The 27,532-nt window shown below is 43.2% G+C and overlaps 2 long non-coding RNA genes across 3 annotated transcripts in view; both read right to left on the bottom strand.

Annotated features, from left to right (window-relative positions):
- The window catches only part of LOC136793791 (uncharacterized), a 43,955-nt gene extending 23,022 nt beyond the window's left edge, over positions 1 to 20,933 (bottom strand). For both annotated transcript variants that reach the window (XR_010839557.1, XR_010839558.1), the window contains exons 1-3: positions 20,815 to 20,933; positions 10,966 to 11,211; positions 9,136 to 9,207 (exon numbers count right to left, since the gene is read on the bottom strand). This is a non-coding gene — a long non-coding RNA (uncharacterized lncRNA). The remainder of the gene's footprint in view (positions 1 to 9,135; positions 9,208 to 10,965; positions 11,212 to 20,814) is intronic.
- A 9-nt stretch (positions 20,934 to 20,942) lies between these two features.
- On the bottom strand, positions 20,943 to 26,890 carry LOC136793792 (uncharacterized). The gene is made up of 3 exons (XR_010839559.1): positions 26,783 to 26,890; positions 22,181 to 22,415; positions 20,943 to 21,922 (listed from the first exon to the last, which is right to left on the bottom strand). It is a non-coding gene; the product is annotated as an uncharacterized lncRNA (long non-coding RNA).
- Between the last annotated feature and the right edge of the window lie 642 nt (positions 26,891 to 27,532).

The raw sequence follows: 27,532 nt of genomic DNA, 5'->3' as shown, positions 1-27,532 counted from the left end.
CATCAACAGATGAATGGATAAAGAAGATGTGGCACATATATACAATGGAATATTACTCAGCCATAAAAAGAAATGAAACTGAGTTATCTGTAGTGAGGTGGATGGACCTGCAGTTTTTCATACAGAGTGAAGTAAGTCAGAAGGAGAAAAACAAATGCCATATGCTAACACATATATATGGAATCTAAGAAAAAAAATGTCATGAAGAGACTAGGGGTAGGATGGGAATAAAACACGGACCTACTAGAGCATGGACTTGAGGATAAGGGGGGGGAAGGGTAAGCTGTGACAAAGTGAGAGAGTGGCATGGACATATATACACTACCAAACGTAGGGTGGATAGCTAGTGGGAAGCAGCCACATGGCACAGGGAGATCAGCTAGGTGGTTTGTGACCACCTAGAGGGGTGGGATAGGAAGGGTGGGAGGGAGGGAGACACAAGAGGGAGGAGATATGGGAACATATGTATATGTATAACTGATTCACTTTGTTGTAAAGCAGAAACTAACACACCATTGTAAAGCAATTATACTCCAATAAAGATGTTTAAAAAAAAAAACAGAAATAGACTCACAGACATAGAAAACAAACTCATGGTTACCAAAGGGGTGGGGGAGGAAGAGGGATAAATTAGGAGTTTGGGATTAAAATATACACAATACTAAACATAAAATAGATAACCAACAAGGACCTACTGTATAGCACATGGAACTATACTCAATATCTTGTAATAACCTATAGTGGAAGAGAATGTAAAAAAATAATATATATATTTATATATAAGTGAATCACTTTACTGTACACCTGAAATGAACACAACATTGTAAATCAACTATATTTCAATAAAAATTTTTTAAAAAATGAAAAGACAACCTATGAGAAATACTTACAAATGATGTGACTGACAAGGGATTAATATCCAAAATATACAAACAGCTCATACATCTCAATATTGAAAACAAAAACAACCCAATCAAAAAATGGGCAGAAGACCTAAATAGACATTTTTCCAAAGAAGACATACAGATGGCCAAGAGGCACATGAAAAGATACTCAACATCACTAATCATTAGAGAAATGCAAATCAAAACTACAATGAGGCATCACCTCACACAGGTCAGAATAGCTATAATCAAAAAATCTACAAACAATAAATGCTGGAGAGGGTGTGGAGAAAAGGGAACCCTCCTGCACTGTTGGTGGAATGTAAACTGGTACAACCACTATGGAAAATAGTATGGAGGTTCCTTAAGAAGCTAAAAATAGAACTACCATATGATCCAGCAACCCCATTCCTGGGTGTATATCCAGAAAAGATGAAAACTCTAATTCAGAAAGATACCTGCCTCCCGATGTTCATAGCAGCACTATTTACAATAGCCAAGGCATAGAAACAGCTCAAGTGCCCATCAATAGATAACTGACTTAAGAAAATATGGTATATATACACAGTGGAATATTATTCCACCCTTAGAAGGGTGAAGTTTTGCCATTTACAGCAACATGCATGGACCTAGAGAATATTATACTTAGTGAAGTAAGTCAAAGACACATATTATATGATATAACTTAAATGTGAAATGTAAAAAACAATACAAATGAATCTATATACAAAACTGAAACAGACGCACAGACATCGAAAACAAACTTATCATTACCAAAAGGGAAAGGGAGAGGGGAGGGATAAATAGGAGTATGGAATTAACAGTACAAACTACTATGCATGAAATAGATAAGCAACAAGGATTTACTGTATAGCACAGGTAGTTATATTCAATATCTTATAATCACCTATAATGGAAAATAAACTGAAAAAAATATTTTAATGCAAAGGACATCATTTTTTCAAAATACAGTTTCCAAAATTATAAAAAGTTTTGATATAATAATACATGTAACAACACTAATATAGTATTAACTACTCATTCCAGTGTCAGGTCTAATTACCATCATTTTAAAGTAGTCATAGATTTAATGATCTTCAGAGAAATCTGTAATAACTGAAATGTGATGCAAAAATCTGTGATTTCTATTGGGGACAAAGCCATAGATTATGCTAATGTTACCAGAGCAATGTTCTCACATTAATAATAGAAGAATATGATAAATTTTCGTAAGAGAAAAGTGAAAATAAAGATATATTTTTCCCATAAAAGGTTACAGACCCCTGAGTTCCACCCTGGTTGATGAACACCTGCTTTAAAATGATGTCTGGCTCTAATCTCCCCTTTTCCATTCCTCCTGCCACTGACCCAACTGTGTCCACATGGAACCCCACAGGCACCCGACCTGACTCCTCCCCTTCCAAGCCTGTTCTTCCTGCCGTGTGTGCCACATACTCAAGAAGAGACCACCTCCACCCAGTCACCTAAGCTGGATGCCCAGCATCATGGCTTCCCCCTCCACACTCCATCTTGGACTTGGTGTCATCTCCTCAGTAGAGCTCAGCTTGGCTGCCCCCTCCACCAGCCTTGACATTCTCCTTTCTCCTTCAGATTAATACAACAGCCACCTCACTGTGAACACAGCCTGGCCTCCTCAATCCTTCTTCCAGTAGCACAGATCTAGAACCCAAATCTGATCTGATCCTTAACATTGTGAAACTTCTGCCCATCTTGCCAACACAGCTCCTGCAACTCTGTCTTCCAGCCCCACCTCCCTTCTCTTTTTTATTTTCTTCTTAACATCTTTATTGGAGTATAATTGCTTCACAGAGTTGTGTTAGTTTCTGCTTATACCAGAGTGAATCAGCTATATGCATTTGTATAATCCCATATTCCCACCCTCTTGCATCTCCCTCCCACCCTCCCTATCCCACCCCTCTAGGTGGTCGCAAAGCACTGAGCTGATCTCCCTGTGCTATGCAGTTGCTTCCCACTAGCTAGCCACCCTACGTTTGGTAGTGTATATATGTCCATGCCTCTCTCTTATTTGGTCCCAGCTTACCCTTCCCCCTCCCCGGGTCTTCAAGTCCATTCTCTATGTCTGTGTCTTTATTCCTGTCCTGCCCCTGGGTTCATCAGAACCATTTTTTTTTTTTTTTTTTAGATTCCATATATATGTGTTAGCATATGGTATTTCTTTTTCTCTTTCTGACTTACTTCACTCTGTATGACAGACTCTAGGTCCATCCACCTCACTACAAATAACTCAATTTTGTTCCTTTTAATAGCTGAGTGATACTCCATTGTATATATGTGCCACAACTTCTTTACCCTTTCATCTGTCAATGGACACTTAGGTTGCTTCTATGTCCTGGCTATTGTAAATAGTGCTGCAATGAACATTTTGGTACATGTTATCTTTTTGAATTATGGTTTTCTCAGGGTATATGCCCAGTAGTGGGATTGCTGGGTCATATGGTAGTTCTATTTTTAGTTGTTTAAGGAACCTCTATACTGTTCTCCATAGTTCTCCATTTCCACCAACAGTGCAAGAGGGTTCCTTTTTCTCCACACCCTCTGCTGCATTTTTTGTCTGTAGATTTTTTGATGATGGCCATTCTGACCAGTGTGAGGTGATACATCATTGTAGTTTTGATCTGCATTTCTCTAATGATTAGTGATGTTGAGCATCTTTTCATGTGTTTGTTGGCAATCTATATCTTTGGAGAAATGTCTATTAAGGTCTTCTACCCGTTTTTGGATTGGGTTGTTTGTTTTTTTGATATTAAGCCGCATGAGTTGCTTGTATATTTTGGAGATTAATCCTTTGTCAGTTTCTTTGTTTGCAAATATTTTCTCCCATTCTGAAGGTTGTCTTTTGGTCTTGTTTATGGTTTCCTTTGCTGTGCAAAAGCTTTTAAGTTTCATTTGGTCCCATTTGTTTATATATGTTTTTATTTCCATTTCTCTAGGAGGTCGGTCAAAAAGGATCTTGCTGTGATTTATGTCATAGAGTGTTCTGCCTATGTTTTCCTCTGAGAGTTTGATAGCGTCTGGCCTTACATTTAGGTATTTAACCCATTTTGAGTTTATTTTTGTGTATGGTGTTAGCGAGTGTTCTAATTTCATTCTTTTACATGTAGCTGTCCGTTTTCCCAGCACCATTTATTGAAGAGGCTGTCTTCTCCACTGTGTATTCTTGCCACCTTTATCAAAGATAATGTGACCATATGTGTGTGGGTTTATCTCTGGGCTTTCTATCCTGTTCCATTGATCTATATTTCTGTTTTGGGGCCAGTACCATACTGTCTTGATTACTGTAGCCTTGTAGTATAGTCTGAAGTCTGGGAGCCTGATTCCTCCAGTTCCAATTTTCTTTCTCAAGATTGCTTTGGCTATTCGGGGTCTTTTCTGTTTCCATACAAATTGTGAAACTTTTTGTTCTAGTTCTGTAAAAAATACCAGTGGTAATTTGATAGGAATTGCTTTGAATCTGTAGATTGCTTTGGATAGTAGAGTCATTTTCACAGTGTTGATTCTTCCAATCCAAGAACATGGTATATTTCTCCACCTATTTGTATCATCTTTAATTTCTTTCATCAGTGTCTTATAGTTTTCTGCATACAAGTCTTTTGTCTCCTTAGGTAGGTTTATTCCTAGATATTTTATCCTTTTTGTTGCAGTGGTAAATGGGAGTGTTTCCTTAATTTCTCTTTCAGATTTTTCATCATGAGTGTATAAGAATGAAAGAGATTTCTGTGCATTAATTTTTGTATCCTGCTACTCTACCAGACTCATTGATTAGCTCTAGTAGTTTTCTGGTAGCATCTTTAGGATCCTCTATATATAGTATCATGTCATCTGCAAACAGTGACTGTTTTACTTCTTCTTTTCCTATTTGGATGCCTTTTATTTCTTTTTCTTCTCTGATTGCTGGGGCTAAAACTTCCAAAACTATGTTTAATAATAGTGGTGAGAGTGGGCAACCTTGTCTTGTTCCTGGTCTTAGAGGAAATGTTTTCAGTTTTTCACCATTGAGAACAATGTTGGCTGTGGGTTTGTCATGTATGGCCTTTATTATGTTGGGGTAGCTCCCCTCTATGCTTACTTTCTGGAGAGTTTTTATCATAAATGGGTGTTGAATTCTGTCGAAAGCTTTTTCTGCATCTATTGAGATGATCATATGGTTTTTCTCCTTCAGTTTGTTAATATGGTGTATCACATTGATTGATTTGCATGTACTGAATCCTTGCATTCCTGGGATAAACCCCACTTGATCATGGTGTATGATCATTTTAATGTACTGTTGGATTCTGTTTGTTAGTATTTTGTTGAGGATTTTTGCATCTATGTTCATCAAAGATATTGGTCTGTAGTTTTCTTCTTTTGTTACATTGTCTATTTTTGGTACCAGGTTGATGGTGGCCTCGTAGAATAGGTTTGGGAGTATTCTTCCCTCTGCTATATTTTGTAAGTTTGAGAAGGATAGGTGTTAAGTCTTCTCTAAATGTTTGATAGAATTTGCCTGTGAAGCCTTCTGGTCCTGGGTTTTTGTTTGTTGGAAGATTTTTAATCACAGTTTTAATTTCAGTGCTTGTGATTGGTCTGTTTATATTTTCTATTTCTTCCTGGTTCAGTCTTGGAAGGTTGTGCCTTTCTAAGAATTTGTCCATGTCTTCCAGGTTGACCATTTTATTGGAATACAGTTGCTTGTAGTAATCTCTCATGATCCTTTGTATTTCTACAGTGTCGGTTGTTACTTCACCTTTTTCATTTCTAATTCTGTTGATCTGAGTCTTCTCCCTTTTTTTCTTTGAGTCTGGCTAATGGTTTATTAATTTTGTTTATCTTCTCAAAGAACCAGCTTTTAGTTTTATTGACCTTTGCTATAGTTTCTTTCATTTCTTTTTCATTTATTTCTGATCTGATCTTTATGATTTCTTTCCTTCTGCTAACTTTTGGGTTTTTTTCTTCTTCTTTCTCTAATTGCTTTAGGTGTAAAGTTAGGTTGTTTATTTGAGATGTTTCTTGTTTCTTACGGTAGGATTGTATTGCAATAAACTTCCCTCTTAGAACTGCTTTTGCTGCATCCCATAGGTTTTGGGTCATCATGTTTTCATTGTTATTTGTTTCTAGGTATTTTCTGATTTCCTCTTTGATTTCTTCAGTGATCTCTTGGTTATTTAGTAGTATATTGTTTAGCTTCCATGTGTTTGCATTTTTTACAGTTTTTCTTCCTGTAATTGATATCTAGTCTCACAGCGCTGTGGTTGGAAAAGATACTTGATACTATTTCAATTTTCTTAAATTTACCAAGGCTTGATTTGTGACCCAAGATATGGTCTATCCTAGAGAATGTTCCATGAGCACTTGAGAAGAAAGTGTATTCTGTTGATTTTGGATGGAATGTCCTACAAATATCAATTAAGTCCATCTTGTTTAATGTGTCATTTAAAGTTGTGTTTCCTTATTTATTTTCATTTTGGATGATCTGTCCATTGGTGAAAGTGGGGTGTTAAAGTCCCCTGCTATTATTGTGTTACTGTCAATTTCCCCTTTTATGGCTGTTAGCATTTGCCTTGTGTATTGCGGTGCTCCTATGTTGGGTGCATAAATATTTACAATTGTTATATATTCTTTTTGGATTGATCCCTTGATCATTATGTAGTGTCCTTCTTTGTCCCTTGTAATAGTCTTTATTTTAAAGTCTATTTTGTCTGATATGAGAATTGCTACTCCAGCTTTCTTTTGATTCCCATTTGCATGGGATATCTTTTTCCATCCTCTCACTTTCAGTGTGTAGGTGTCTCTAGGTCTGAAGTGGGTCTCTTGTAGTCTGCATACATATGGGTCTTGTTTTTGTATCCATTCAGCCAGTCTATGTCTTTTGGTTGGAGTATTTAATACATTTACATTTAAAGTAAATATCGGTATGTATGTTCCTATTTTCTGAATTGTTTTGGGTTTGTTATTGTAGGTCTTTTCCTTCTCTTGTGTTTCCTGCCTAGAGAAGTTCCTTTAGCATTTGTTCTAAAGCTGGTTTCGTGGTGCTGAATTCTCTTAACTTTTGCTTATCTGTAAAGGTTTTAATTTTTCCATCGAATCTGAATGAGATCCTTGCTGGGTAGAGTAATCCTGGTTGTAGATTTTTCCCTTTCATCACTTTAAATATGTCCTGACACTCCCTTCTGGTTTGCAGAGTTTGTACTGAAAGATTAGCTGTTAACCTTATGGGGATTCCCTTGTGTGTTATTTGTTGCTTTTAGTATTTTTCTTTGTATTTAATTTTTGATAGTTTGATTAATATGTGTCTCGGCTTGTGTCTCTTTGGGTTTATCTTGTATGGGACTCTCTGTGCTTCCTGGACTTGATTGCCTATTTCCTTTCCCATGTTAGGGAAGTTTTTGACTATAATCTCTTCAAATATATTCTCAGACCCTTTCTTTTTTTTTCATCTTCAGGGACCCCTATAATTCGAATGTTGGTGCATTTAGTGTTGTCCCAGAGGTGTCTGAGACTGTCCTCAATTCTTTTCATTCTTTCTTCTTTATTCTGCTCCCTGGAAGTTATTTCTACCATTTTATCTTCAAGCTCACTTATCTGTTCTTCTGCCTCAGTTATTCTGTTATTCATTCCTTCTAGAGTATTTTTAATTTCAGTAATTGTGTTGTTCATCACTGTTTGTTTGCTCTTTAGTTCTTCTAGATCCTTGTTAAATGTTTCCTGTATTTTCTCCATTCTGTTTCCAAGATTTTGGATCATCTTTACTATCATTACTCTGAATTCTTTTTCAGGTAGTTTGCCTACTTCGTCTTCATTTATTTGGTCTTATAGGTTTTTACCTTGCTCCTTCATCTGTAACACATTTTTTTTGTCATTTCAATATATTTTTTTTGATGGGTGGTGCTGTATTCCTGTCTTACTGGCTGTTTGGCCTGAGGTGTCCAGCACTGGAGTTTACAGGCAGTTGGATAGACCTGGGTCTTGGTGCTGAGATGAGGACCTCTGGGAGGCCTCACTCTGATTGATATATCTTGGGGTCTGAGGGTCTCTGTTAGTCCAGCGGTTTGGACTCAGAGCTCCCACCACAGGAACTTGGGCCCAACCTCTGGCCTGAGAACCAAGATCCCACAAGCTTTGTGGCACAGTTAAAAAAAAAAAAAAGAAAAAAAGGAAGAAAGAAAGGAAAAAAGGAGCAGTAAAATACCAAAGGGAAAAAAAATAAAATTAAAAGAGAAAATATATATTAGGAAAAATAAAACTATAATTGAAACAACTGCAACAAGGTAAAATAAAACCACAACAGAAAAAAGAAAAAAAATGGGGGGGGGGGAGGGAAAAAAGCCAAAGGAGAGATCACTAACAAAGTATAAAGAATAAAATAAAATTAGAAAAATAAAAGATTTATTAGGAAAAATAAAAATATAAAAGAATCAACAACAATGTATGAACAAGGTAAAACAGAACCCCAATCTAAAAGAGGAAAAAAGAAAAGAAAAAAAAAGCGTTGGCTATGGGGGCGGAGTTTGGGCGGTGGTGGGTGGTGGTGTGGAACTTAGGCAGGGGCGGGACCTCCGCCTCACTTCTTGAGTTACCCAAGGTTACCAAGGTTTAGAGGCGAGGGCTCTGGAGCCTCAGTTCAAATCCTGGCTTCACCACCCCTCCCTGCATGGCTTTTGAAAAATCCCTCCACCCTTTTGTTCTCAGGGACCTCAGCTTTAAAATGGAGCCACAGGAGTACTTGCCCTGCAGGGCTGTGAGACCTAAGTGATATACATGTGAAAGGTTCAAAGCAGGGCCACGGTGTACCTAAAAGCTCAATAGCAGAGGGACCTTGTTATTATTTCACTCTTCCTTCACGGGGAACATCCTTCCTCCTGTTCTCTGCTTCTCCAGCTGGTCCTTTAACACTCAGCTTGGGCATTTCCCGGTCCTGGAAAGTTTCACGACCAGGGCTGGGCGGTGCTGGGCCCTGGGCTCTACGGCGTCCCCCGCCTGCTTGTCTCACCAAAACTCACCACTTGCCTTTGTTCTGCTCGGGAATGTGTGGTCCTCCCTGCAGGGACTGTGGCTCTTTCCCTTCTAACCCAGGAACTGTCTAGAGCCAGGCACAGGGTAGCTGTTCAGCAAGCGTTTGGATTAAAGAGCAAATACAAATCAAAGGACAAAGAGTTAAAGAAGAGCTGGCTATGTTCCTCTCTCCTGACAATTTGCTTTTCAAAGTATTGTACAACACACAGACTTATCTTACTGTTTTTCTGAGTGATCCTGTCTGTGTTGAGACCTTTCCTGGCCAATTCTTGGGCCCGATAGCATCGAGTTTCTGAAAAAGAAAAGGAAAAAGTAGTGTATGGGTGGGAGGTGTGTGCAGGATGCTGGGTGGAGGAAGGAAGCCCTCAGCCTGCTCTCAGGAAATGGGTGTCTAGGGACACCAGAGCCGTTTAACACGCTTAACAAAGGGGACTTCAACAGGAGGAGCAAGAATGTAAGCATATTTTTAAGAACAGAAGAGAAAACCCTACTGGGTGGAGTCCTGCCTGAGGGCATGGCCAACAAGGCAATGGCTCTGTCTGTAGTTAGAGCTGTCCTCATTCTTTTCTTTTTGAGCATTACAAAATAATTCACTTCTTGGGAAAAGATTAGACAATACAGAAGGGTGGAAAATAAGAACGCAAAACAGCCTCATCCCCCAGTCCTACTCCCCATAGGTAACCTCTGCTTCCATGCAGATTTTAAAATACACACAGGGACACAGGCAGTCACATGTCTCTAGGGCTGCAGCCATGCTCAAAAAAGCAGAATCGTAAAATAGGTCTAGATTTGCCCAGAGAGATGCTGGATGGAAATACTGCAATAAACATGCTTCCCCACCCCCCACCCCCGCCTTCTAATAGTGGAAGAAAGAAACTATTGAAAATAGAACACATACAAGGAACCCTTTTTATCTGAGAAGGCTTGTGGTGTGGGAGCAGAGGGGAAGCAGGCGTTGGGGTTTGAGCCCACATTCTGCTCTTCCTGTTGGCTTCTCAGCAGGTGAGAACCAAGTGAAATGCCCCATACTCAGAGTAGTGAGAAGGGCCTGGCATCTCAGCATGCTCAAGAAAATGAGGCCACCTTCCCTGGGCCTGGGATCGTTTGGTTTATTTATTTATTTATTTTTAAAGGTTTATTTATTATTTATTTTATTATGATAATTTTATTTATTTTTGGCTGCATTGGGTCTTAGTTGTGGTATGTGGGAATCTTTCATTGTGGCACGGGGTTCTCTCTAGTTGTGGCTTGCGGGTTTTCTCTTCTTTAGTTGTGGTGAGCAGGCTCCAGTGCACGTGGGCTAGGTAGTTGTGGCCTGCGATCTTAATTGCCCTGCAGGCATGTGGGATATTAGTTCCCTGACCAGGGATCAGACTGGCATCCCCTGCATTGCAAGGCGGATTCTTTACCACGGGACCACCAGGGAAGTCCCCATGGTTTGGTTTAGAAATGCCTGGATTGGAGATCCTCAGGGGAGGATGGAGGGCTGACTGCTGCAAGGCCGGGCTGGGGAGCAGGAATCTCGGCCCCCTGCAACCTCTTCCCCCCCTCCCCTTTAAAGCTACCATTACTCTTCCAACTTGCGACGGCCAAAGGCAAGGGGAAGCACAACACCTGTAGGCTTGGGCTTTGGAAAGCAGAAGCAACAGCTGTGCGAGGGGGAAGCCCCGGAGCAGGAGGGCAGCCCCCGCTGAGCCTAAAAATAAAACCCGGCCTGACAGCCTGCCAAAGGCCTCCTGTCGGGCACAGTGAGAGGGGCTGTCCTGGCGGCTCCTGGCCAGGCTGTTCTGGGGCCACGTGGGGAAGAGCCCAGACCCTCCTCCCCCCTCCCCCTCCCCCCACCATTCCCCAACGCCGCCTTCGGGAGGACCAGCCTGCCCTCAGTAAACACGGCTTTGCTTATAGGCCTGTCTCACTGCCACCCCGTTTTGGGGTGTGATGGTGGATTGGCTGGGGTACCTTCGTTTACAAAATCTCCTTCCAGCAGTGAAAGCGAACCCTGCACTGATTCTTGTTCTTCTGGTTTCAGATAGGCGGGGATGAAACGAACCTGTCCTTGGAGAAGAGGAAGTGCCGCCACGTCCCCCTACTTAAAAAGGAGCCCTTGCCACGGGCTTGCTCTGCGACGTCAGCGCTGGGCCACAGTGGGCTCTCCAGTCAGGCGGGCCTTGTGAACTTCCGCACCACCCAGGGCTTGCTTTCTGTGCCCCCGACGTTGGGATATCTTGCTCCGCCCCCCGGGCTTCAACTTGGACTTGTCAGGAGGAAGTTTCTCAGCTTTAAAATGATCAAACTCCTAAATGGATTGAAAAAGATCACTGTCAACTGAAAAAGCAAAAACGTTTGGGCAGTAGGACAAATATTAAGCACTCGTGGGGAGCAGAAAACATATGCCAGGAGAGTAAATTCTTCTAATATTTAATTTTAAAGTTTAAAAAAAAGTGTTTCTGTTTGGTTTAAATGATTTTAAATAGAGCTTGGCAGCATCTTAACGTCTAGAGTCAAATTTTGTGGTTCAAAAGTGTCACCATTGCTATGTCTCCTCATCAGCTCACTGCTGCCCCCGCGTGTCTTATCTAAACATCACAACACAATTTTCTGTTCTGCAAGCAGATGGTGGAAACCCTCCACCAGTCGTTTTGATCCCATGACAATAAACGGTACAGAGAGGGAGTGGTTATGATTATATTAGCGATATAAGTCCTACTAAGGATACCCCCTTCCAGAGAAACCACATGATTTATTTATTGATGTGCATTAGATTTATTTTATAGCATTCAATAGAAATCCTATATTCAGGATGATGGAAAGTTTGCATAAAGAGTCTCCGACGTGAGATAATTTCTGATACAGGGCTCAAACAAACCTACATCAAAGTGCAACCTCCTTGGGCCCACCTGGTACCTTTGTCTTCAGCGGAGAGATTGGATCCCCATTTTGATGTGGACTAGGCTGCCTCTGGGGGGTTTGTATTAAGCACCAATTCTTCCTGCTTCTGGTTCATTTATGTAGTTTATCTGAGTTGCTTCTTGCTTCATAGAAACTAGGGCCATAAAGAATATCATGTTGCCGTGGGTGGAATTTGGAAAATGCCTTCCATCCTGAACAGATTAAGAGGCTGCTACCTTTTGCAGAAAGGTTGCAACACTCTCCTCCTCAACCTGCATGGAGAAGATGGCCACTGACTCCCAATATGCATCCCGGAATCTTCCTATACTGCAATGGCAGCCTTGGTGTCACCTCCCAAAGTCGCCTACTAAAGCAGCCTTCTGTGGTTCCTGAGCGCATGTCTATGAATCTTATGTCTATGAATCACTGTTCAATCCAGGAATAGCCCTGAGGGAGTGGGCTCAGCTTTTACCTCCTTCAAAACAATTTGGTCAAGTTCAGTGCCCACCTAGGACACACTGGGGCAGATTCTCTTAGACCCAACCCCATGTCTACTCCCAAAGGAAAGTTGTGAAAGGCATGGTCTGAATGGGCAGCCAGGATTACTGAAAAAAGGGCTCTTGGTGGAATGTTCATCATTTCGTAATTCCTTCACTCACAGATCCTGTGAACTAAGGTCAAGATCAGCTTTACCTCTCCGGAGGGGAAGGCAGAAACTATGGGATACAAACTGAGATACAAGTCCAATGTTTCTGGGCCATTTAAATTGCTCGGGCCAAAATCTATCCTGTATCTCCAGTGATATCCAGTTTTGGTGCATCTGTAGACATTTAACTGTAAGAGACAAGGTGCCAGGCAATGTCTTGCAAAGGCAGCAGGGAACCCCGGCAGCAGAGGCTTCAGAATTTCTATATAGAAGCAGCTCTGGGGTAACTATCTTTGACTGAATGTGAGTGCCGGAGGGAATGTCTTGAGATTGCATTTGCATTTAAGCACACTGTTTTGTGTCTTTAACAGAGGTGGCTCTGGGGGCTGTTGATGGAGCTGCCTACTGAACTGCCATTGAAGAGAATCAGTTGGTCAGTCCTCCAATTTTTCAAATATTAGGCTCTTTCTATGTATAGAGACCTGGTGTGAAGTGTTTTATCAGTCTAGGTTGAAGTTGCTTCAACAGAGCAAGAGATCTGTTGATTGTTTCACAATTTTAGACGTTTCAGAGTAGGTGGGCCAATGCCACCAAGACTTGAGGCTTAGCAGGTCAGCCTGGAGGGGTCCATTCCCACAGTGTCCTCAGGAGGGAAGCAGCAGAGGACCTGGAGCTCAAGCTGACCTTTGGCCTTGTGCCTTTGCCTTTGCCACTGACCTCTGCTGTGTCCACCCGGGACCATACTGCTTCGATTGCTGTATGTGTGACCGTAGAGGAGCAGGGGTGGGTCAGAGCTTAGTGGGAGTTTTTTGAAGCTACAGGATAAATGCAGTATATCTTCTTGGATTATCGATTTTACTTAAAGGTTGGGGGAAATGTACAGTTCTGTAAGAGAAATAATGATAAAGAGTGTGAATTAGTTAGGATTGAGTTCAGCTGAAAGTAACAGAAAACTCCAAAAAACCAGTGGCTTAAGGAAAATGGAAGTTTCTTTTTTTCTTATATTCAGGAATTTGACAGGTAGTCAGTTCAGGGCTGGTAAGGCCTTTTCAGGGCAGGGACATGGGCTCTCTGCTTGCTGTTTGGCCTTGGGTAGCTTCCATCCTCAAAGACATTTCATGGTCCAAGATAGCTGCTGGAGAAGTAGCCTTTAAATTTGTATCCAGAGAGCAGGAAAGAAGAAAACATGCCCTTTAGGGACATTTCCAGAAGTCACATCTATCACTCCCTTTATGTCACGTAGCCACAACTATCTGCAAGGGAGGTTTGGAGAAGTGGTCTTTATTGCAGGCAGATATATGCCATCTAAAAGTTGATAGTCAGGCTTCCCTGGTGGTGCAGTGGTTGAGAGTCCGCCTGCCGATGCAGGGGACATGGGTTCGTGCCCCGGTCCGGGAGGATCCCACATGCCACTGAGCGGCTGGGCCAGTGAGCCATGCTGCGCGTCCGGAGCCTGTGCTCTGGCAACGGGAGAGGCCACAACAGTGAGAGGCCCGCGTACCGCAAAAATAAAATAAAATGAAACAAATAAAAGTTGATAGTCCTTTGGCTGAAAAGAAAGGAAATTGAGATTGGGGGTCATTTTAAACAAATTCCCAGGTGATGCTGCTGCTGCTGCTGGTCCATGGACCACACTTTGAGTAGCAAAGGACACAACCTCCGTGTGCTGGCCCCTGCCTACCCCACTTTGTCTCCTATCTCTTCCCATTGTCCCAGGGCTTCCGGCTGGGTCTTGAACACTCAAGCTTGTGTTCTCACCTGGGTGACTTTGAACTTACTATTTCCTCTGGTTGGAAGTCTGCTCTCAAGTCTTGTCACTAAGATCTCAGATAAAATAGTTTCTCTATGACCTGATTTCATTTTGGTAGCTCTTATCTGAATTTTTGTCATGTATTTATTTGTTTGTAGGATTGCTTTTTTGTCTTCCCCCTCTAGAATGTCAGTATCATGGGAGCAAGGAAGATATTTGTCTTGTCAACACTGAATCCCAGGCACTTAGAATGGTACTAAGTACATATGCTCCAAATGCCTATAGAATAAATGCAGAATAATGAAGAGTCTCCCTAACTATAATGTTAGTTCTTGAGATCAGGGCCCTGATCTTATATTTCTGCTCTCTCCCACAGTACCTAGCAGGGTGTAATACGTGCAGTTGGCATTTGATGAATGCTCGTTGAGTGGGATTGCACAAGAGAAGGAATACCTGTCGAATCCTCAGATGGGTCAAAGGTAGTGCAGGGCATGATGGCTATACTGAGCTGGGAAGTTGGCTCAGGGTGGGGAAGGTGAGAACAAGGCAGTGGACCCTGCGACGGCTTCCACAGTAGACCTTCCAGTCTTGGATTCTTCCTTCCTATCATCACGCAGTTCAGAATTTTATAGATTTGAATCAGAGGATGCCAGAAGGGCCTATCGAGAATACATGCGATGGAAAGATTGGAATTGTGTGGCACCGGACTGGCTGCTGTACAGATAGATTCAAGTTTTGCAATTATTCAATTACTCCTTCATTTACTTACGAGCCCCTGCTTTGTGCCAGGTGTTATGCTACGTGCTGGGGATACATGTAGCCTGCATGCATGATATTTTGTTCCAAACTGGACAGGCAACGTCAAACACAAGGATTCCTAATTCCTATAGTGCAAGACTATAGGGTTGCCTGTTAAACACTATAGCCTTTCTGCTTAAAAATTGTTTCTCAGGCCACCTCACAATACTACTCACACTCACATCTGGATTAATGAACTGGTGTCTGCTAAGTCATTTGTGACTGCTAGGTGGGGTGGGCTCCTTTGGGAGTTCCTATCCTCTTTGACGCTTTGCAGGCAGGAGAGGGAGGAGCGCCCTCCACCCACAACCTCTTACATTCCTTTGTCTTACACACTATAAGGAATGGAGGGAATCTCCTGCTGACATCAATTTTTAATTCCTTTTGGTTGGCAGTGAAGTAGAAGAGAGTGGCTGCGTGGCCTCCTCAGGGAGTACATTTGTGTATATATTAGTAATTAAATTTCTACGTTAGTCTGTAAGCCATAATGCTGATGATTGTCTTTTTAAATGAATGCATTTGAATATGGCTAGGAACCGGACAGAGAGCATCAAATACACTCATTAATAAATAATATCAATACTGTGCATTTGTGGGCTGAAAATTTTTTTAACTTCAAAGAAGAGCTTTCATATCTATGATCGCATTTCACACTACATAATATGATTTTAAAACTCCTTTCTAGGGGCGGGGTGTTCCACGCATGCCCAGCTCGGGTGAGGATAATGAAGACCCGCCTCAGGCTACCCGAGACACAGCTTTGCAGTCCAAGGTGCATGCAAGTCCAGGTCCCCTTGGGTCTCTCCCTGCTTGTTAAAAAACTAAAGGCAAAGATGAAAAAATACGCTAATTTCAAGCTGTGCTGAAAGCACACATACACTCAGGGCATGAACAGGGGAACTAAGGAAGTGAGGCTTCTTTCTGTCTTTGGAGATTCTACAAACTGAGACATAGATGATTTCAAACTAATGTCTGGCACCCAGAAAGCCCAGAATTGGAAACATGTAGTCTTCTGGGACTGGAAAGTCAGTTCCTGTTTATTTCTCCAGAGTTGTGACTTTTTTCCTGTCTTGAACACTTTCTCCATGCATGTGCCTTCATTTTCAAGATGTTTTTACATATTCTTCCCTGAGCTATTAGCCTTTCCTGTATGAATTCCTCTGGAGTAAAAGCCCCATGTCACTGTTTTCCCTAAGGCTGGAATGTGGACCATGAAGTGCCCTTACTCTGAATTTGTTAGAGGGTCATTTAAAAAATAACGCAAGTAGAAGAAAAAAAAAAAAAAAATCCTTGGTGATGAGACTCTCCGCACCTCCCAGTCTGTATCCTCCTGAAATCAACCACAGTGTTTCCACTTCACAAGAATTCCGATGTCACCTTCCCTCGAGTGGAGAGGGTAAAGATTGCTTCAGAATCTCCTACCTGGATATCTAATGAGACAGCAGGACACTGTAGGTGGTGGTAAATTCCTTCACCCTGATTGCTCACAAAGCAGAAATAACTAACTCGTGATTAACTATTTTAATTCTTTTATTTTGAAGGGTTAGTGGAAGGACCAATAACCAAGTTTACAACTATCAGTTGGTCCCACCACTTTGCCATCACAGCCCTGCCCCTTGGGACACTTTGACGCAGGTTTAGTTTCCTACAAGATCCAGGTGCCCTTGGAGAATTAGCCTCACCTTGCCTGCTCTTTTGAGTAAGTGTAGTACATTCTGTGCCTTTGCATGCAGTGGGTGCTCAATAAATACTGAATGAATGCAGCATAACATCTATCATTTGGTGTCACTGAGTATCATTTCCTCTCTGTAAAGTGAGAGTATTGGCAAATGGGATCTCCTGGGACTTCACTGGTGGTGCAGTGGTTGATTCCATGTTTGCAATGGGGGGGGGGGGGCTCTATCCCTGGTCAGGGAACTAGATCCCATATGCATGCTGCAACTAAGAGTTCACATACTACAACCAAGGAGCCGGCGAGCTGCCACTATGGAGCCCGCCTGCCGCAACTAAGACCTGGCGCAACCAAATAAATAAATTAAATAAAATATATACTTTAAAAAATAAAATAAATGAATAGTATTTTAAAAAAATAATAAAATAATCTCCCATCTCCAAAGCTGTTTCTAAGCAACAGAACAGTACTTCCCTGAACTCGTTGTTTGACCTCTTCAGCCTAAAAAGATATTTCTCCCTGAGCCTGCAGCATGACATTATCTGTAATACACATTTACTTATTATCTGGTGACACAACTCATGTTGATATTTAGCTTTTCATCTGTGTAGATCCTGTCATGTCCTTACAATTAGAGTGTAAGCTTCCCAAGCCAGATACTTTATTAAATGTGCTCGGTAAATATTTGTTAAATAAATAGATATCACATCAAGAAATCACCTATAGGGAATTCTGGGCCCAAGGGAAGCAGAAGAATCAACGGTGAGTCCCAAGTTTGTGGTTTGGGGAACTTGGTGTGTGATGATGCTGTTCTTCAAGAGGGAGAATCCTGCAAGAGGAACAGGTTTGGAGGAGGGTGGGGAGGAGGTGAATTTAGTGACAAGCTGCATTCTATACCTCCTTCTTCGAGATCCTCAAAGAACATTAGCCAAGTAACGATTTTGAGACCTGAGTTCCTGGACAAAGGAACTTATTTTACTGTGTGTAGCCGAGAGCTCCCCAAGTAATTGAACATGATTTTGGACACACTGATATAACACAAGAGAAGCAGGGCTATGAAGGAAGCCTGCAGAACAACTAACTTTTAAGGACTGGCAGGTGGAATTTGAAAAGGAGCATCCAGAGATGTAAGAAGGAGTTTTCACCCCTGGCTTTTAATCCTGGCTCACTCCTTCCACAGATACATGGGAAAACCAACTTCCATCTCTTGCCAAGGAACAAGAGAACCTCTGGGCTATGTCTTCGAAAGTGCAGCTTTCTTTGGAAGAAAGAAGGCACTGAGGCACTTCTAGTCCAACTCTCATCACTCTCTCTTCTCAAAGAAATCACCTCCTTTGCTAAAAGGAAGCCCATATCAACATGCTCAAATCCAAGACCATGAGAATAACCCAACATCCACTCTTGTAACTATAATCTAACTATATAACTATATATAGTTATATATGTTAACTATAAATTAGATCTGATATAGGCTAAGACAATACAAAACCTAAACAACATAGAAAAATAAATGATCTGAGTAAGTTGGTTATCTGACTCACTCCCTGTCTTCTGGGACTATCCTCAAACTTCCCTTTAATGTTTTGTTTCAACCTCAACAGCAACTGTTCTTTTGTGTTTTTGTTCTGTTTTGTTTTCAGTATCCCACATCTGTGTATGGAAAGTTGAGAAAGGGTGAAAAGGACAAGAATGGGAAAACGCAAGGCAGTAGTTTATGTAGGGCTCATGCTAGTGGGACTGTACAACATAGCCACTTTGGAAAATAGTTTAGTAGTTCCTTAAAAAATTAAACATAAAATTACCATATGACCCAGCAAGGGGTATGGGGTTTCCTTTAGGGGTGAATTAGAGTGTTCTAAAATTAAATAGTGGTGATAAATGTGCAACTCTGTGAATATACTAAAACCACTGAACTGTACACTTTCAAAGGGTGAATTTTATGATATGTGAATTATATCTCAATAAAGCTATGGACAGAGGATCTGAACAGACATTTTTCCAAAGAAGACACACAGATGGCCGGCAGTAAATGAAAAGGTGCTCAACATCACTAATCATCAGGAAAATGCACATCAAAGCCACAATGAGATATCACCTCATAGCTCTTAGAATGGCTGTTATCAAAAAGGCAAGAAATAAAGTGTTAGGGAAAATGTGGAAAAAAGGGAACCCTTGTGCACTGATGTTAGGAATGTAAATTGGTGCAGCCACTATGAGAAACAGTATGGAGATTCCTCAAAAATTAAAAATGGAACGACCATATGATCCAGCAATTCCACTTCTGGGTATTTATCTGAAGGAAACAAAAATACTAACTCAAAAAGATATATGCACCCCAATGTTCATTGTAGCTTTACAGTAGCCAAGACATGGAAACAAGCTGTGACCATCAATGGATGAATGGATAAAGAAAATGTGATATACATATATATGTATATATACACAGTAGAATATTACTCAGCCATAAAATGAAGGAAATCTTGCCTTTTGTGACAACTTGGATGGACATTGAGAGCATTATGCTAAATGAAATGTCAGAGAAAGACAAAAGATAAAGATCTCACTTATATGAGGAATCGAAAAACAAACAAACAAAACCTAAACTCATAGATACAGAGAACAGATTGGTTGTTTCTGACAGAGGTGGGGATGGGGATGGATGAATGCGTGAAGGGGTCAAAAGATACAAAACAAACTTCCAGTTATAAAATAAATAAATCCTGGGGATGTAATGTACAGCTTGACTATAGTTAATTACACTGTATTTTATATTTTAAAATTGCTAAGAGAGTAGATCTTAAGAGTTATCACAGGAAAAAAAATTGTAACTATGTGTGGTGATGGATATTAATGAGATTTAATATGGTGATCATTTCAAAATATATAAAAATATTGAATCATGTTGTACATCTGAAACTAATATAATATTATATTATATATCAATTATATCTCAATAAAAAAGAAGAAAATTCAAGGTGGATAAATACTCTCTTTTCAAGAAAAAACATTCTCCAAATAATGGAAAATCAGTTACCCGTTGTCTGCTAATTCTTCAACCTTCAAATGCTCTATCACCAGTGGTTTACCTCCACAGCTGTATGGCAGCTGAGACAGTTGTTCTTATCCCCCATTCATTTTCTCTAGAATAATTTGAGGTGGTAAAATTAATCTATCTCTAATGAGATCTCTTTTTCTGCTAGAAGTGCAAATAACATTCAACTACTGGTTTCTGATTTGTACCCACAGCTTTCTCTTTCCATTTCTATGACATCAGAAAAGACATGTTTGTTTATGCAGTTTATCTGTACATTTTTTAGATCACTTTTCTATTTTTTTTCTTCACATCTTTATTGGAGTATATTTGCTTTACAATGTTGTGCTAGTTTCTGCTGTATAACAAAGTGAATCAGCTATATGTATACATCATACATCCCCATATCTCCTCCCTCTTGCGTCTCCCTCCCCCCCTCCCTATCCCACCCCTCTAGGTGGTCAAAAAGCACCGAGCTGATCTCCCTGTGCTATGCAGCTGCTTCCCACTAGCTATCTAATTTACATTTGGTAGAGTATATATGTCAGTGCTACTCTCTCACTTCGTCCCAGCCTCCCCTTCCCGCCCCCCCCTTCCCTCAAGTCTGTTCGCTACGTCTGCGTCTTTATTCCTGCCCTGCCAGTAGGTTCATCAGTACCAGTCTTTAAAATTCCATACATACGTGTTAGCATACGGTAACACGGGGACGAGGGCCTCCCCCGTCCTGCTGGACCCCTAACCGTGGGTGGGTCCCGCTGGGTGTAGGAACTCCTCCCCTCCCCCAGCAGCCCCTCAGGGGGCGCTGGTCCCGTTGGTCCGGCCTTTACTTTTGCTCCCCTTCCCTCCCTCCCACTCCCTCAGGACCCGCGGGGCTGGAAGGGTCCTCGGTGGGCAGAGGATCAGGCCCGGGATCTCAGCAGGCTCCCAGGGGCCCAAGTGGGCAGGGGAAACCTGGCCACGCTCCCTTTGGATCCTCTGCCCTCTCAATGGTCCCCCACTTTCCCTCTTCAGGCGTGGGATCCCTTCCCCTCCCCCAGCCGCCCCTCAGGGGCGCCAGTCCACCACCGCCTCCACTTCTCTTCCCCCTTCAGTTCCCCTTGCCCCAGGTCCTACCCAGTCGCTGAGGGTTCCTCCCGTCCCCTTCGGTGTCTGTGGTCCCCCACCGGTGCCTGCTAGGTGCCCTAGTTGTGAGGAGACGCGAATTCTGCGTCTTCCTCGTCCGCCATCTTGACCCCACCCCCTCCCGCGCAGGTCACTTTTCTAAAAGTCAGCTTTGTTAAGGTATAATTGATGTTTAGTCAATTTCACCTTTGGCAAGTTTCCAATTCAGTGAATTTTGGTGAACGCGTACCGTCATGTAATCACCGACACACCTGAGATGTAGACTATTTCCATGACCCTAAAATGTCCCTTTGTAGTCACCCCCTTTCTCCATGTCCAGGCCCTGGCAGCCCTGCCCCCCCATCTTACTTGAATTCTGTCCTGAGGGCACTCTTCCATCCCTATTTTGTGTTATCATTTATCTTTAGGTAAGCCTCTCTACCACGCAGGATCCTGCTTTGTATCCCCATAGCGCCAAATGTGGTACCTGGCACCCAAAATGTACTCAGGAAATAGGTGCTTAAAAAATAAATGAATCACTTGTTTTTCGGATTTTGCCAAATCATTTCAGAGACTCTGCTCTCTGATATCCAGGATGTGCCGTTTGAAAAGGGGCTATTAATGCTGGGGAAAGAGTTCTCCTAGAGTTTTAATTTATACAGTCTTTAGAAAAAAAATGGGCCATAGTTATTTCTAACTTCAGAGATTTTGCTGAGCATTTCAACCATTTCCTTAGACCTGGGACTTACAACTTTGTTTGCTCAACCAGCACGTGGGCCTCTGACCTCTCAGCCTGAATAAAGAGATGGAAATAGAAGCTGGGACCAAACGCAGCAGGCTGCTCTCTCCTCCCCCAGTTCCTGCCATCTCTGAACCCTTCACCTCCACGGTGAAGGATATTGCCCAGGATATCCTCCGGAGCTTCCCTGAATAAGTTCTATGAGATTCCAGACCCATTTCATGGATGACTCCGGGGGTGGAATCTGACGTTGGCTTAACGTTTCTCATCATGCAGGGTGTGACCCAGCTGCAACTGGCTCATCAGGCAGGCTCAGATTCCTCTGGTCCTTCCTAATCTGATTCCTCTTCTATCTTGATGTGCATCCAAAAGTTGACATTCCTAGAGAAATGACAAGAAGAGGTGAACAAAATTCCCCCTTGTCTGACCAGTTATCTGAAATGGCCTAGTTCTCGAAGGGAACTGCCCTTTCTTGAAAGATGTTGGTGCTTTCCTCCAGACTGGCCAGTTGCCCCAAGCCGATGGGTCCCTATGCACTTTCTGTGGGTTGGCAGTCCTTGCTAGGCCCTCTGCTCAGCTGGCAAAGGCCCAACAGCTCAGGCACATGAGACCCACTTTTTCCCTCTGGGGAGGTTGTACCTTGTCTCCCAGATGAAGTCTTGGTGCTGGCATCAAATTGGTTCCAAATGGAACTTCATTCCCTTTGTCCCCCTTTGCCCTCACACTTGGCCCCGTGGCTTCCCTGGAACAGTTCCGGTGAAGGACGGTTTCTGCTCCAGGAGACAGTGCACGATGTAAGCGCATCCCTGCCAAACCTTTCGAAGCCTGAACTCCTGATACAAGGGTGGCTGGAGGTGGAGGTTTCTGCTACCTGCTGCTAGGTAAACAAAACACCCAAAAGGTAGTGCATTTGGACACATGAAGTAATTGTGTAGTTCATAACCCTGTGGACAGATAAAGTAGTAATCAATGGAAGGGAGCTAAAGAAATTCTTACTACAGTAATGATGACAGGTTTGTGTGTGTGAGAGAGAGAGAGAGAGAAAGAGAGAGGGAGGGAAAGCGAGAGAGAAGAGAGGGAGAGAGAGGGAGAAGATAGGGGTTGGGAAGGGAAGGTTCAGGGAAAAAGGGAAAAACAAAAACAAAAGGGAGAAAGAAAAAAGAAGGGTTAAAGTGGAGGAAAGCATATGTCCTTCAGGAGGATCTTCTAAAGCTGCGACTCTCAGACTTTTGTTTTATTACTATCATAGAAAGAAACAGTAAGAAATGTATTTTACTCCACGCAGGGCGCGCGCGCGCACACACACACACACACACACACACACACACACACACACACACTCAGAGATGTATAGAATAAAACAGAAAATAAGTTTGCGCGTAGCCAGCTAGAAGAGTAGAGCACTTATTTCCATCACACATCAGTGCGTGTGGCGTCGGGGGCGCTAGGGCAGTTCGCCCCCGGCCGCGCCCCGCCACACGCCGCAGGGCCCCCGGGTCGCCACCCCCGCGGGGGAGGAGAGTGACCGGGGCGCGGCTCGGGGCTACCGGCGGCAGCTCCCGCGGCGGCGGCGGATCCGGACGCGACGCGGGATGGAGATAGACGAGAAGGGCTGCCTGCGCGCGTGGTGGCACATGTTCGCGTGGAACCTGAGGTGAGTGCACGCCGCGCCTTGTGCGACCCGGCAGCGCCCCGCCGGTTCCGGCTGCCCGGAATGCGGCAGGTGGGGTACCGCGGGGCGGTGACGCAGGGCTGGTGGCCGAGCGCTGACTCCCGGGGCTTCGGAGGCCCCCAGAGCTCTTGGACGGCTGTATCCTCAGCCCCAACCCCTACCCGCGCCGGCGAAACTGTCGAGTTTGATTTTTCAGGAACCTATATGCCTTTGGGGCTTCTGAACTAGAGATTCCAGAAAGCTGGTTCAGGTTCCTGTGCCAATCTCTTATCTGCCTTGACATTTTACTAACAGCAGGACGGATTTTAAAAAATAATAATAGTGACAATAATAATCGGTGTTGTCGTCTTGGAAGGCATTCTGTTAGGTCAAGGGCCTATCTGTGTAGATGGAGAAGGATCGGAAGGCCACCTCCCTGAGTGTAAAGCGTCTGGCGTCTAAAGAGCACCTCTCCATAATGCTAGAGATGCATGGTACATTGAAACCATAACTTGGCATCATTGCCTGTGCCTAGTTCTTATATCCTCTAAATGTGAAATGTGTAGGTCAGCACAGGTTTTTCATTTTCTTCCTTCCATGAATCCTTGGCTTGAGCAGTAATCTTAGACTACCTCAATCGACCAGCAAAGTACTGACAGTCTTGTTTGCGTTGAAGCCAGGTATTGGTTGGAGACCTTGGACCCAAAAGACTGCGTGTCTTGTTTTGTTTTGTTGGTGTGGGAAGGTATTGGCAGTTTTGTTTACCTTTCTTCTTTCTATTCCTTTGTTTTGCTTTGTTAAATTTTTGCTGATTACAAGATATCCAAAAATCATATCCAGGCACAGGAGACTTCACTTTGGAATGTCTGAGTGGTGAAGACAAACACCAATCTCCTTTCTTCTCTTCCGGCTGTGGCTGAAGGCAGGAAGCGGAGAGCGGCCCTCTCCTGGCCCAGCGGTGCAGACTGGAGACCCCTTTCTGTGTTGGATCTGAACACCAGTCAGAATGTCCTGACTGGCTGCACTTTTCACCATCATGGGCCTTACCTCCCAGATACGTTTGTTCTGGGAAAGTTAGCATTTACCACCTGTTAGTGGATGGCTGATAATTCAACATTTATTTGGTAGAGAATCAAAGCTGCAGTTCACGCTTTTAGAGAACAGCCCACTTTGTTGATAGTGGAGTGGAGATGGGGATTTGGGGCCCCTTACTTGCCTTCGTAGTTACTAAAAGTAATTCTCGAGATGCTTCGTGAAAGAATAAAATACTTGGGCATTTCTTCATCTGAGCAGAAAATTACTGATCTAATTTAGGCCTTGCTGAGGCACAGACTGATATCCAGCATCCCGAGTCCCTTTTGTTTCTTGGAGCCTGGTTATTTCAGCAAACATTCATGGAGGGCTTGCTGTGCACCTGGAACAGTCTGTAGCTGTGGATCTATTGTGATATGTTGTGAGACTCAGGGAGAACATTTAACCATGATGTTTTCAGTGATTATTTTTTAATGCCTTGGGGATCTATTTATTTATTTTACAAAAGTCTCATCAGATGTAGTTGCTTCTGAAGATGGATGGGCCCAGGAAAGTAAATCTCCACTTGCAACGGATTTTCTTCAAATCAGAAAAATGGAAACCATGTTCAGGAAAGAATTTGGAGGAAGCCGAAGGGCTGTTTTCCCCTTCATTTCTCCCTATTTCATCCCAAGTGTTTACTTTTCTAGCTAGTGCTTAGAAAATCCCCATGAGAAGGCTGATAAACTTATCCATCCTTCCCAGAGTATTGGATATCCCATTCCTTATCAGGCACTCATCTAGGCCCTGGACACACAGCCATAAATAAAACAGGCAAAACCCCTGCTCTTGGGGAGCTCACATTGATTAATTTTCAGTTGTATCAATAATTCAAAACAGAGAAGGAGTCCCTTCCCCTGTCCCCCAAAGCTACCAATAAGCCTTGCTTCCTTCTTCCTTATGAAAGAAATACACTCTCCCTTGTGTTCTCAACCTTTCATTCAATGAGTATTTATGGAGCTCGGCCCTGTGCTAGGCAGAGTGGAATGTAAAAGTATTATCTGTCACGTGGTTCTTGTCACTGGGGAGACAGGACTGATGGTGGGAAAACAATCAGAGAACAATTAAGGGTCAAGCTGAGGCCCCGATTATAATTAGTGGGAGGTGTGGAAAGAGGAAACGTCACCATGAGAAGATCTGTCTAGAGAAGCTTTGAAAAAAGAGGGACACTTGAGTGGATGTGAAGGAAAGGGAGGGTTTGGTTGGGAGGAAAGAAGGGAGGAGAACACAGATGTAACTTGGTGCTTGGTGAGTTGGTGATCAATACATGTTGATGGGATGAATGGGCACAGGGTGGATGTGTAGCATGTCTTAATATTTGGAATCGTCTTGCCAAATGTGGTCAAGAGTTGGGCTTCCCAAAGCTGGTACCTCTGAGCATGAAGGAGAAATGCTTCACCCTGTAGCAGCTGGTTCCACCACGTTTTGCCAGTAAGAATCATCCAGTTAGGTTCTGTAGCCCCTGTGGGATGCAGTGGAGTTACAGCCACAGCGAATCAAAGGGCAGGCGAAGAACACCAAAGCATCAAGGTGGCTGTTTGATGTGCTGGCCGTGAGGGAGGATTGGGCTGAAACTGCATCCTCTGCTCAAATAAGGTCTATTAGCCACTGGTGACTTTTGATCCCCTATTGATCTAGGGGAAGTCAAACTGACAGCCCCCTAGTTAAAAGGAGCCATTGTGCATTATTGATGCTGTGAGGGATGTGGTCATTCTGTTTTCTCCCCGCAGCGATTCTCACAGAAGTGCCTAGAGCTATATGAGAGAAGGGTCCTGTATGAATTATTCTTTAGAAACAGAAACATATTTCCCTCTCTTGCCCCTGCTTCCCAAGCCCCCTGCTACCCGCAAAAGGTAACTTAGCGGGAGACTAACAGGCAGGGTAGTGGGAGTTCAGAGAGTCAGGAGAAAGAAAGCCAGAGCCAGTCAACTGGAAGGGAGCATAAGAATTCAGTTCTGCTCATCGGTCTGGGCTTGATCTGTGGCTCAAAGTGGCTTCTCTGGGTTTTGATTTCTTATCTCTAAAATCAGAACAGCCATATCCTCTGCTTCTGACCACCTTCATGGAGGCTATTTTAAAGTATGAAACAATCATTTTCGTTTCTTTCTTGCTGATTTTATGTGTAGGCAGTTGCCCATGGCTGATGTATTTGAAGAGCTGTCCATCACCCTTAGCCTGCTTATCTTTTCCACTCCCAGCAGAACTGCTGGAAATTCATCAGAGATTCGTTATCTTCTGCCTCCATGCCTTTTCCAAACACGTATAAGTGCCCTGATTTTTAAGTTATTAACACTTGAGGCAGAATTTTTTTAGAGGTCTTTCTTTGATGACTTTGGTTATCTTCTGAGGATACGGGAGCAGGAAGGAAGAAAGTGGGAGGAAGGAGGGACCCCGAGAGGAGCGAGGGTGCAGAAGGGGAGAAAAGGATCCTGAAACAACTCTTAAGAGCTGAATTTTACCAGAGCCCAGCCTTGTTCCTGGGGCTCATTTTTGCTTCAAGGATGACAAGTAGAACTCACCAGGACTGTTGACATCTCACTGGAGATCACCATGGAACTCTGGGGTTGTACAGACCTGGGTTCACGTGGCTCTGCCATTCATTGGCTGTGTGACCTTGGGAAGGGTCCTTAACTTTTCAGCCTCCTCATCTGCAAAGTAGAGGTAGTAACAGTTGTCTTCTAAGATGCCTCTGGTCTAGCAGAGGAATCAGGGCAGGGGAGACAGTGCATCAGAAATGCTTTCCATCCCCTACAGCCTCACGATTTGATTACACTGATGGTCTTCACAATGACCGTTCGCAGTAGGGAAAGGGACTCTTGTCATGGACGATGTGGACAAAAACTGGGAGCAGGAGGTGGTGACACTGACCTCCTGTGCCCCTCGTTTCTCAAAGGTAGGAGACACTCAGTCCCCATGGGAGATGTGGCTAGAGACAGAGGTAGCCTGAGTGAGCCCTCATGGACAAACCGTAACTTGTCTGCTGGTGGCCCCCAGTTTGGATGGTTCGTGTCACAGGCGGCAGTAGAATGAACAAGATGCACATGGCCCCCCGTGTCCCATTCCCTGACCAGGCCCTGCTGCGTCCAGCCTCCAGGTCCTCCCCTGCACCCCACGCTGCTCCTCTTGGCCCCGCTCACCACGAATGTCACCTCAGATGTGAGGGTTTTGTCTCATTGCTTCCCAAGACCCAGCCAGAAGGGGGGTGGGAATCTGACGATTATTCATTCACTGCTTTAGACTAATACTAATAATAGCTAGCACATGCAGCA

The sequence above is a fragment of the Kogia breviceps genome, chromosome 3, assembly GCF_026419965.1.
Source record: "Kogia breviceps isolate mKogBre1 chromosome 3, mKogBre1 haplotype 1, whole genome shotgun sequence".
NCBI lineage: Eukaryota > Metazoa > Chordata > Mammalia > Artiodactyla > Physeteridae > Kogia > Kogia breviceps.
Note: the sequence above shows the minus strand (reverse complement) of the source record. Positions and strands in the feature narration are given on the sequence as shown.